General features: G+C 41.0%; 1 long non-coding RNA gene across 1 annotated transcript; it reads right to left on the reverse strand.

Annotated features, from left to right (window-relative positions):
• Window positions 1-982: 982 nt before the first annotated feature.
• Window positions 983-7,734, reverse strand: LOC117186148. The gene is made up of 2 exons (XR_004471279.1): window positions 6,938-7,734; window positions 983-3,184 (listed from the first exon to the last, which is right to left on the reverse strand). It is a non-coding gene; the product is annotated as an uncharacterized LOC117186148 (long non-coding RNA).
• Between the last annotated feature and the right edge of the window lie 3,770 nt (window positions 7,735-11,504).

Raw genomic sequence — 11,504 nt, forward strand, 5'->3', positions numbered from 1 at the left:
TTGAGGTCAGCCAACTTAAGCAGCGCTTGCATATCTTTAAGCTTTTTTAAGCCTGATGAGCTGCGATGAAAATATTCGCTTATAGCTTTAGCTTTTCTGAGCACACTGTTCATTTTTTCTAGAGCCTTTTGGACAATTAGATTTAGGGTATGAGCAAAACACCTTATATGTATGACTCCAATTGCCGGTTCTATTAGCAAGAGCAATGTTCTGTGCATTATCGGATGCTATTGCTGCGACTTTGTTTTGAAGATCCTATTCATTCACAATTGTTTCCAAAAAGCTGCACTGGCCTGGCAAGCAACTGTGTAGGAGGTCAGCACCGTTGATTCCTCATCGATAAAATGTACTGTGACAGCCAGATAGCTTTCGTTGGCTGTAGATGTCCAACCGTCTGTAGTTAAGCACACCGCTGTGGCCGTAGCTCTTCTATTATCGTAACAGTCTACTCGTCACGAATTTTGGGAATCAAGGAGCTGGTTAATGTTTTCCTCGTCGGAAGCTTATAGTTTGGGGGGTGCGACAAATCGTAAATAGATTTTAATTCTGGTTCTTCGACCAAGCGCAAGGCGTGATGACCCTTGACGATCATCTGTACAAGTTGAAGTCCAACTTGCTGCTCTTTGCTCGCTGGTACAGGCTTTTCAGCAAAGCTTGTTAATTTTGGTTGGGCACTTTGCACAACAATCGGGCCATCGGTGTTTTGCCGGATAACGGGCTCCATAGACGCCGGATGCATGCTCTTTACATGACAGCTTAAGCTGCTTTGAGATTTGCAACTCAAAACAGATTTGCAATATATGGGTTCCTGGCGTCCCACTTCCTCGAACTGATTCAAAATTTCACTATACCTTCGAATTAGCGACATAATGAATTTTTGAAAGAGTAAACAGCTTTGCAGGTAATACAAAAAGTGTGAAGTAAAAGCAAATATGAGCAAGAGCAAAGAACAAGTGAGCAAAAAATAACAGTTTGGAAGGAACATGTTCAGTTGCTCACTCAAGTGAACAACTCTTTTTTTTTCAGTCACTCATGAGCAACACATGAGCAATTCCGTATAATAGGCTCTGCACACTGAGCCCATCCCGGGGGAATGGTGAGATTTTTTGACAGATGTGAAGCTCCGATTCACACTGGCACCAACCGCCACCATCCGTCAAAAACAGCTGATGCCAATAAAAAGTACATTAAATTTGCTTATAATGGATGATGAAGATGTAGCAATTATTTCGGCCGTGGTTCAACAGCAAAGTATGCGAACAGCCCAATAGCAGCAACAGTTCTGGTGATTTTAATCACTCAGCAGAACAGATACGATCTGCAATCGCAAAATATTGTTTAGACCATAATGCAAATTATAAACTTATTTATTTATATTTCCCAGCACTTCCAATAATTCATTCTTGAATTTTTTTCGGGTTGATGAGGTCCTCGACCATCTTTTCCTGCCTCATTTCATGTTCTTCCATCTTCCTGTGAAGGTCTTTCTGCTCTTCGAGTCGGTCTCTGGCTATCTCTGCCATCCAAGAAGTGTCGTCTTTTTTGGTTCGCTTTGGCGGGGGCCCTTGTTGGCAGAAAAGGTGCTGGAGCTACATGATCCGCCCAGATCCAACTCGATAATGTCCGAAAAAAACTTATTATTAAAGAATAATTATAAATAACATAAAGCATTTACAGAGCATAGAAATATTTGTTCTATGTTGTGAGTCGTCTGCCATTTATTCGCCACACACTTGCAACTTCAGCCTGGCAGACTCTGCCATGCCGCACTCAATCTCATCGCCAGCCTTGAATGCATCCGAGCCATTGGGCATGATTGTTGTTGTTTTTTGTTTTGTTTTGTCACAATAATTGTTTACGTTTTCGCAGTGAAGACCATTTTTTCGTTGTGAATGACAATTATTCAGAGTTGCATTTGAAAACCATCGGCTAACTATCGCATAGAAACGTGTGGTTTAGGAACATCCAAAAAGGATGGTGGACTAACTGGGAACTTTTGCGAACGGCAAAACCATTACGTAACATCCCAGAAATGGATGGTGGATGGTCGTCAGTGTGAATAGCCTATAATCCTCCCGGTTGTGTCGAATTTGAAGCTACTCTTTCGCAATAACTGTTGTCGAAGGATTCATTAATGAATCATAACTTTATTTCGTTTATTCGTCTTATATTTAATTTACACAAATTTTTTATAATTTTCTCTTCTTTCGCTTCCATTTACGCCGCGCACCGAGAACACAACCTCTCTCTCTCGTAGCTCAAACTCTTCTTTTTCGATTACTCGATCCTCTTTTCTATTCGATTATTTCCTCTCTCTATGCTAATGGTACTCGCGTTACAGCCTTTCCTACATTCGGCCATCCGACATCCTCATTCGTCCCGAATGATACTTTTTCATGTGCTCTGCCAGTGTGTTAGTCCGGTTAGGTACCTCCTCTTCTCCTACTTTTTCGACTAAATATCTACCATGCCACAATTTGCGGACTATTTTATTCTCCAGCGGGCTACCCTTAAGGGAGCTTCTGGTTTTTTCATCGTCATTGCAAAAGCGTTGCAATCTGTAACAATTTGTATCTTCATCCCCAATACGTATACTCTCCATTTTTTCAATGCTTGGATTATAGCCGGACCTCCAACTCATATGAATGATATTTCTCTTCAGTTGGCGTAGTCTTCGTACTCTTATACTCTACTGGGTGAAACTGTTGATCCTCTGAGCTTCTTTGCAACAAAATGGCTCCATAGTATTGTAACTAAATGATATAAACTTAAAATAATGTTTAAGGATTTTGATTAATGTTTACGAATAATATGTTTTATCTCACTCTTTAAATATCTTATACTTTATCTCTGTTACTCTTACTGTGATTTTTTTTCTTTGACATCTTTCGTTATTATGCTAACTGTTTCCTACGTCGTTTCTTTGCTCTGCACCCATACACACGTCTGATGGATAATGCCGTAGCCTGTGTATGCGTAGCCTTTGATTTTCTTCTTTTCATCTGCTGGCTGATGCCGTCGTCGTTGTGTGTGAAGCCTGCTCTCCGGATTCTCTGCACCCATACACACGTCTGATGGATAACGCCGTAGCTTGTGTATGTGAATACCGCTCTCTGTGTTTTTTTTTTTCTTTTCTTTTTAAGGTTAATGTTTAATTTTTAGAGTTCAACTATGGACAGTTAAACTGTGTAAAAATAGAATTGTACAAATCATAAAATTATCAGCTACTGGAAAGTTCGGTACACAATACAAGGAAGAAGAAAGTTAACTTAAATTATTCATAAGAGAAGATTTTACTTTGGAAGCTCAAGTATCAAAGGAAAAAAGGTGGAACAATTACGGAAAGATTCATGGTCAGAGTAGTTTGAAGGACATCGGGCGGGATGGGACAGCAATACTGATAAGGCTAATGAGGGCCGAGGATTCAACCTCGCCTAGGTGAAGTTTGTGGAGAAAGCGAATTCCATGACAAGTCCTACGGCTTTCAAGCGAATGCAAGTTAATGAGACGCAGCCGACTCTCCGCGCAGGGCAAAGATAAGGAATTGTTTTTGAACGGACTCAAGCATATCTTGATATTTTTATTAATGGGGAGACCAGATACAGGAACCATATTCCAAGATAGGCCGTACAAGAAACACTTGGAGTAGTTTAGTGGTATAGGGTTCAGAAAATTCCTTCGACCATCTTTTGATAAAGCCAAGGACTCTTTTGGCTTTATTCGAAATAGCGGATATATGAGAATTAGAACATAAGTTTGGTACAAAGATAATGCCTAAGTCACTAACTTTGTACAGGCGTTCCAAGGAAATGTTATTAATTGTGAAGTCAAAAATGTAAGGCTTGGTGCGATGGAAGGTCATGACGTTACATTTGGAAATGTTAAGAGGAAGAGCATTAATAATACACCAATGGTTGAGAGCGTCGAGATCCGATTGAAGAAATAACGGGGACACCGGATCGCTGTAGGAAAAACAAAGCTTGTCATCATCAGCATACATTAGGACTCGGGGACTTGGGGAAAATCATTGATAAAGAGATTAAATAATAAGGGCCCGAGATGGCTACCTTGCGGCACACCCGAAGAGACAAAAACTAGTTAAGAAAGAGAAGATTGGAAGCAGACACGATGAGAACGATTGCAAAGGTACGCATTAGAGATAACAGGGAACTGCAAAAGTGTTGGAGCGGAGAAGTAATAATTTTTTCGAAGAGAATTTTAGGAATGGCAGATAAATTGGAGATACAACGGTAGTTTGAGACGTCTGATTTATACCCCTTTTTATGTATAGGAATTAGAATAAGAATTTTAGGAATGGCAGATAAATTGGAGATACAACGGTAGTTTGAGACATCTGATTTATACCCCTTTTTATACCCGATACTCAAAATGAGTATTGGGGTATATTAGATTTGTGGTAAAAGTGGATGTGTGTAACGTCCAGAAGGAATCGTTTCCGACCCCATAAAGTATATATATTCTTGATCAGCATCAATAGCCGAGTCGATTGAGCCATGTCTGTCTGTCCGTCCGTCCGTCTGTCCGTCCCCTTCAGCGCCTAGTGCTCAAAGACTATAAGAGCTAGAGCAACGATGTTTTGGATCCAGACTTCTGTGATATGTCACTGCTACAAAAATATTTCAAAACTTCGCCCCGCCCACTTCCGCCCCCACAAAGGACGAAAATCTGTGGCATCCACAATTTTAAAGATATGAGAAAACCAAAAACGTAGAATTGTAGAGAATGACCATATCTTTAAGACTGCGGAATCTGAATTGGATCGTTTTATTATTATAGCCAGCATCAAGAAAAGAATTTCATTTTTTCTCGCCCTGTCTCTCTCTAACACACACGTAGCATAGGCGGCTTTGCTTAGAGTAAAACATTAGCGCCTAGATCTCAGACTATAAAAGCTAGAGCAACCAAATTTGGTATCCACACTCCTAATATATCGGACCGAGACGAGTTTGTTTCAAAATTTCGCCACACCCCCTTCCGCCCCCGAAAAGGACGAAAATCTGGGGATATTCAAAAATCTCAGAGACTATTAAGACTAGAGTAACCAAATTTGGTATCCGCACTCCTGTTCGATCTTACTATAAAACGTGTGCCTCAAAATTTCGCCCCACCCCCTTCCGCCCACACAAAGAACGAAAATCTGTTGCATCCACAATATTGCAGATTCGAAAAAACTAAAAACGCAGAATCATAGATAATGACCATATCTATCAGATTGCTGAATCTGGATCAGATCAGATCATTTTTATAGCCAATAGGAACAAATCAATTTGCAGTGGCTACGCAGCGCCCGACGTCACGCTCAGACTGATTTTCTGTCTCCCTCGCACGCACTCTTTGTCGTGTCGTTTAATATTAGCGGCGTCTGCCGGAGGAGAGCCATACTGACTTAGTATCGGGTATAACCGTAGAGTTGCGGTGTCCGCAGCAACTCACAACGTTCCCCCTCGTTATGAATAGGAATTATGTATGATTCCTTCCAGACGGTGAGATAATCACCAAGGTCGAGAGAGAGGTTGAACAGTTTTAAGAGAGGCGCGCAAAGAGAATCCGCACAAAGTTTAAGCACGTCACTGGGAACCAAATCTGGACCAGTGGAGAAAGAAAATTTACATGATTTTAAATTAGTTTTAAGGCCATCATAATCAATATAGAGGGGATGGATACAACTTGAACTATTTAAAGGGATAGAATGTGAGTGCGCGACAGGATAGTCGTTAGGTGAAGCGAGAATAATGGGCATGTTATTAGAAGGAGCAGAGTAGCAAAGTTGAAAAAATGAAGCAAATAGGTTAGCAATATCGGAATTGTTTTCGTCATAAGTACCATTTAAGTGTAAAGAAGAGGGATATTGTGAGGAATTACGTTTAGAGTTAAAAAACTTAAAAGAATTTTTTATGATCTTGTTTAAAGTTGAGCTTGCATTTAGCCAAATAACTGTTATAGCATAGGGTATTACAAATGGAAAATTTGGATTTTGCAATTGAATACTTAGAAAAATCTGACTGCGAGCTAGACAGTTTAAACTTCTTATATAAACGAGATTTTAAATTTCTTAGGTTTATTAGCCGAGGAGTGAACCAAATAGGTCCAGAAATATTTCTGAGAATGGACACTAATGGAACAAAGGTAGGAAAGATGGAAAAAACGGTGCTGTAGAAGGCGTTAGTGGCGGACTCGATCTCATGAAAGTCGTCGAGGAATGACCAATCTATCAATATATTCAAAGAGATAAAATCAGCCCTCTTGAAGCAAAATATAGCCGAAGGCTTTATGCAGGATTTGGTCGGACCAGGAGAAGGCAGCTGAACATCAATTTCCAGGGTGGGATGGTAAAGGTCTTCGGGAAAAGATAGGGGGGAACCTCTGTGGACTAGAGTGTTCGTTGAGTCGGTAGTAAAGACAAGGTCTAAAGTCCTACCTATGCTATTGCATATGCCTTTTACCTGACCCAATGATGAGTCGGACAGAGAATCAACGAAATCGTGCTGCATGAATGGGAACATGACTTGAGTCGAAACTAATACTGATCAGGTTGCACAAACCATAACGCAGATCAATACAACAACAACAACGAACAAATGGCCGTCGCAAAATCACAAACACAAAATGAACACGAAAAACACAAAGTGTCGGACGCGGAGAGAGAGGCGGCAAACGCGATACGACTGTGTTAGTATTTATGCAGAGAAGATTAAAATGTAGATAAAAATATAGAGCGGCTCAGATAGAGTGCACCGACATACATATGTCAACAACAATGCAGCGGTGACTAAGAATGACGGGGTAGGAAAGAAAGCACAAATTGAAATAAAAATTGGGAATAACTACACGAAAACACGAGAACTGGCTATGCACATGTAGCAAATGGAATGCACAATCAGTTACAAACACAATAAACGGTTTAGAATGCAATTACTCTTCTTAAATCACCGAAAAAAATAATTGTTAGGCGGAGCGAAGTAAAGACGCGACTATCAGCAACGATAGATATTGTTGTTACTCCTTGCTTCTCTCTCTAACAGTTCGACATCGAAGTTTCAACACTCTTTTATGCACTCTCTGTGTGCCTCTTTTCCATCTGTTCCGCTGCCTCTCTTACAGTTTCACATCATAGTTTTTATCATCTCTTGTGCACTATTTATGTGCTTCTTCTCTAATTTTCGTTGTCCTCTGTGGTTCTTCCGTCGCTCAGACATGCATGAGCTTGACGGATAAGGCCGTAACTGCCCTTTTTCTTGCCTTTGCTGTCATGCTCTGTCTCACTCGCTCTCGTGAAATTTAGGCCTGTCGTTACATTGCCATTTTTGTGTGTGTGCGGCTCAATGTGCTGTCTCGTTCTCTCCTTTGCAGAAATTTCTGGACGTTCAAAATTCTGCCTCTCCTGGGTGTTTTATGCTTTGTGGCAATAATGTACACACGAGTTAATGATTGATTTACAATATTGTTTTTTTTATTTTACTGGACGGGCCCCATTTATGTGGGGGGACTTATACAAATGCCCGTATAATCCTCCCGGTTTTGTCGAATTTGAAGCTACTTTCTCGCAATAACTATTGTCGACGGATTCATTAGTAAATCATAACTTTATTTCGTTCAATTGTCTTATATTTAATTTACACAAATTTTTTATAATTTTCTCTTCTTTCGCTTCCATTTACGCCGCGCACCGAAAACACAACCTCTCTCTCTCGTAGCTCAAACTCTTCTTTTTCGATTACTCGATCCTCGTTTCTATTCGACTATTTCCTTTATCTATGTTAATGGTACTCCCGTTACAGCCTTTCCTACATACATAACCAGATATAAATTGCTATTTTTTTCTTGTTTCTTGCCACTCTGCAACTTTATGTTAAGTTTATAAATATCCAGAAAATCATGAAGTTAAACCCGAAAATTTTGTATTATTAAATAATAGTTAATAGATATAAATGGAATATTAAATTTGTTTTGTTTGTCCTGAATAGAGCGTGAGGAAGTCCGATGATTAAATAGAGATAGGCTTGATTAGGGTTATGCTATTGATAAAACGGCATACTAAAGGTATAGAGGGTAGAGAAGGAATCATTTTGACAGTTATCTGAGTTCCCCGAGAGCGACGGAATATAGCCTGACTATTTGTCGGTAGTCGGCTGACCAGTTAGCTAAAATTCTCATTCTTGTTATGATTCCGGTTAGCGAGTTCCTTTTGAACATTAAATCAAGTGTAGCTAAAAAATCTTTGCAAATGTGTTCGAATGGCATATAGGAGAGTAGGAAAGATCCCACGACATTCCGGCGAGCTAGTTAGAGCAAAGCTAGAGGTACACGTTCCGAAATCCTGCTATACTATTGGTACATACAATCTCCCACTTCTAAAGATATGAACGCTTCGCAAACCCGGATTTAAAAAAGTAGCGGACACGATTAGATAGCCTACTCGACCCATCCAATACAGTTGGTCGTTTATCTAGCCACACTTCGAAAGTAGGATGGTGGGCGTCTTCATAAATAGTGAGCGGAAGGGCTCGGGCTAACAATACTATGGTCAGATCCGATACAAAGCACAGATCAAGCAATCGACCAAAGGAATTTTTCACACGGTTGACTTGAGACAGGAACAGGTCAAGCAAGCCGTTAACAAGGTCATGTCCTGACATGGGCAATAAGTTATTAAACTCGTTTACCGAAGACCAATCAGTTCCTGGCCAATTGAAGTCTCCAAGAACTATCATATGATCTTTATTTGATAGCGAGGAAGAAACAGCGGTTATAGCGGACAAGTGCTGATCATAAATATCCGAAGATACCCGAAGAAAGTGGAATATACGAGCAAGTAATGAATATAGCGAAAGCGGGAAGAATTAGTTTTACACACAGGAACTACATTTTGAAAAGGTTTGAAAGCGTAACGTTTAGAATAGGTATAAATACCGAGATCCACAAAAGGGAACATTATGAAAAATTACCAAGAAGGGATACTCTTCTCAGTTAAATGTTACTCAAATTGCCGCCTCAATTCAAGTCAAAAGATAAAGAGGAGAGCGTTTTTTTTTTTTGCTTGAACATGGTAAAATAATTACGGCATCAATTCGAAAATGGAGAATTGTTGATTTTAACGCTGTACTGGGAGTGTCAGACTGTTCAGATCTAGCCTCGGCCTCTTGGGAGAAAAACTATTGGCTAAGGCGTGCTATGCTAAGCCAATCCAAGCATAAAAAAAACGGGAAAAAATTCGTAACAGCTGAATACAGCAACAAAATATTGTTTTCTATAGAAATAAAATCCTACTGAGGAAAATAAATGCAAAGTGTTAAGTGCCAATTTCAATTGGTAAGTTGCTCAGCGTCGCTGATATACACCACATACACTCGTGGCTGAGGGTAGTGCATTTTCAATGTAGGAAATTAATTTTTCAGATTAACGGTTAGTACCAGGTTAAATTTCGGGCAATCTTGTGGTACCTGTCTGAACCCCATTACGAAAGCTTGCAACAACAATTTCCCTGATATAAGGGCATCCTCTCGCGACGATGGACTTATGCTCCTCGCCCAACTACCGCTCCGTACTAAAATTCACAACGCTTGGGCCGAGCAGCACAGAGCTGGAGGGGGAAAAAATCTGCTTATCAGTCGCTTTGCGGGCGCGAGCCACCTTTGTGTCGCGGAACAGAAATATTTTAAATGGAATGCCGTCCAATTCTGTGTGAATGTATTATAAAACGATGTAAGCGGTCAATAATTTTTTACCAGAAATATATTGTAATATGTCACGTATAATCATTACACTAGCACGTCTGTGCCGTTTGACTTTAGTTTTTTGAATGTCTTTATTGAATATATTCTTATAGCTAAGACCGCATAGCTGCGCTGCCGGTTACGCCAACAGCGTAGCGGCTTCATACATATTTTGTCTTATCAGCATAATCGGGAGAGAGAGAGCCTTATGTACATATGTGTTTTTTTTTTTATACCCGATACTCAAAATGAGTATTGGGGTATATTAGATTTGTGGTAAAAGTGGATGTGTGTAACGTCCAGAAGGAATCGTTTCCGACCCCATAAAGTATATATATTCTTGATCAGCATCAATAGCCGAGTCGATTGAGCCCTGTCTGTCTGTCCGTCCGTCCGTCTGTCCGTCTGTCCGTCCCTATCAGCGCCTAGTGCTCAAAGACTATAAAAGCTAGAGCAACGACGTTTTATATCCGGACTTCTGTGATATGTCACTGCTACTAGTATATTTTAAAAAATTTGCCCCGCCCACTTCCGCCCACACAAAGGGCGAAAATCTGTGGCATCCTCAAGTTCAAAGATACGAGAAAATTGAAAACGCAGAATCGTAGAGGATGATCCTCCAGATCGTATAATTATTATATCCAGAATCAAGAAAACAATTTCATTCTTTCTCGCTCTGTCTCTCTCTAACACACAGGTTTCATGGTCGGTTTTGCCAATTGCAAAATATGGGTTCAAGGATCTCAGAACCTATAAGAGCCAGAGAAACCAAATTTGATATCCACACTACTGTGATATCGGACCTTGACCGTTTTGTGTCACAATTTCGCCAAACCCCCTTCCGCCCCCGCAAAGGACGAAAACCTGGGCATCCACAAATCTCTGAGACTATTGGGGCTAGAGTAACCAAATTTGGTATCCGCACTCCTGTTAGATCTCACTTTAAAACGTATATCTCAAAATTTCGCCCCACCCCCTTCCGCCCCAACAAAAAACGAAAATCTGTTGCATCCACAATATTGCGGATACGCGAAAACTAAAAACGCAGAATCATAGATAATGTTCGATCTATCCGGTTGCTGAATCTGGATCAGATCAGATCATTTTTATAGCCTAAAGGAACAAATCTATTTGCAGTGGCTATGCAGCGCCCAACGTCACTTTCTGACTGATTTTCTGTCTCTCTCGCACGCACTCTATGTCGTGTCGCTTAATATTAGCTGACTAAGTATCGGGTATAAATGTAGAGTTGCGGTGTCCGCAGCAACTCACAACGTTCCCCCTCGTTTTTTTTAAATTCCATTTAATTGCTCGTATTTACAACTTATTTTATACTTAGGGGACAGGAGTATGCACGGCACCAAGTTCTGCTTGGCTACGATCCACCCAGCGCTACTTCTAGCCGCTGGCGCTGCGCTGCGAACCTGCCACACGAAAATATTGCATGTTCGGCATCCTCCTCCCCATTGTGCCCGCACCAAGAGCATTCTGCGGAGTCCGCGTGCCCAAAGCGATGAAGGTAGCTTCGGAAGCAGCCGTGACCGCTGAGGAGCTGCCACCTTCTAAGGCTCTCCTGTTTGCACGCCATGCGCACCTGCCTTTTCCTAGCCACATCCACTCCTCTGCCATGCGTTTCCTGGTAGTAGGTGGACCGTTCCTCCGCCAGGAATTCCAGGCGTGCTATACCCGCGATCACGTGTGCTGCATCGTCCGAGACCGTACGGAAGGCACTGGTGATCCGAATCGAGGAAAAGGGAGGTGCGTGGCTGC

Source organism: Drosophila miranda, chromosome XR, assembly GCF_003369915.1.
Source record: "Drosophila miranda strain MSH22 chromosome XR, D.miranda_PacBio2.1, whole genome shotgun sequence".
Lineage (NCBI taxonomy): Eukaryota > Metazoa > Arthropoda > Insecta > Diptera > Drosophilidae > Drosophila > Drosophila miranda.